Source organism: Tursiops truncatus, chromosome 5 (assembly GCF_011762595.2).
Source record: "Tursiops truncatus isolate mTurTru1 chromosome 5, mTurTru1.mat.Y, whole genome shotgun sequence".
NCBI classification, from domain to species: domain Eukaryota; kingdom Metazoa; phylum Chordata; class Mammalia; order Artiodactyla; family Delphinidae; genus Tursiops; species Tursiops truncatus.
In genome coordinates this window covers 30,926,012-30,926,994 of record NC_047038.1, presented here as the reverse complement: position 1 = coordinate 30,926,994, position 983 = coordinate 30,926,012, and the positions used below count along the sequence as shown (strand labels likewise).

Genomic DNA, 983 nt, shown 5'->3' with positions numbered 1-983 from the left:
GAGACAATAAATTTCTGTTGTCTAAGCTATTCTATTGCAGGAGAATGGGGCACAAGAAAATGGTCACATCTCAGGTCTCAGCCAAGTCCTTGGGACAGGCCACCAAGTGAGGGTCCTTGACTTTGCCCAGGGAAGCATTCAAGCGTGAGCCATAGTAAAGGGAAAGCAAGTTTATTTAAAGAGATACACATCCTATAGTCAGAATGTAGTCTGTCTCAGAACGTGAGAGTGGCCCTGGGTTGTGGGATGGTTAGTTTTTATTGGCTGGGTACTTTCATATGCTAACAAGTGGGAAGAATATTCTAACTATGTTGAAGAAGAGGCAGGAATTTCCAGGAACTGGGCCATCACCCACTTTTTGGCCTTTTATGGTCAGCCTGGGAACTGTCATGGCACCTGTGGGTGAGTCATTTAGCATATGCTAATATATTACAATGAGTGTATAGGAAGGCTCAAGGTCTACTGGAAATTGAATCTTCCTCCATCTTGGGCCTAATTGGTTGTAACCAGAATTTTTTTAAACAAAAATATGGAACGCTTTACAAATTTGTGTGTCATCCTTGCGCAGGGAACATGCTAATTTTCTCCTGTCGTTCCAATTTTCGTATGTGTGCTGCTGAAGCAAGCACATGGCGGTAACCAGTTTTTGTCATATCCTCAAAGGCTGTCATTCTTTTAAAGGTTGTGCCCTTGGGACTTCCCTGGCGGTCCAGTGGTTAAGACTCTGAGCTGCCAATGCAGGGGGCGAGGGTTTCATCCCTGGTTGGGGAGCTGAGATTCCACATGCCACCCAGTATGGCAAAAAAAAAAAAAAAAGAAAGAAAAGGTTGTGTCATGCCCCCTTCCTTCCTGTCTCAATTCGATCTGTAGTACTTTGCTATGACAGCCCTAGCAAACTAGTACACCATAATCGTTGTATTTTTCAGATGAGAAAACTGAAGAGCAAAGAGATTAAGTAACTTCTCCAATTAATAAATGAAAGA

General features: G+C 43.0%; 1 non-coding gene across 1 annotated transcript; it reads right to left on the bottom strand.

The window, feature by feature from the left end:
• Positions 1-523: 523 nt before the first annotated feature.
• LOC117312519 (U6 spliceosomal RNA) lies at positions 524-629 on the bottom strand. Its single transcript, XR_004526843.1, has one exon. It is a non-coding gene; the product is annotated as a U6 spliceosomal RNA (small nuclear RNA).
• Between the last annotated feature and the right edge of the window lie 354 nt (positions 630-983).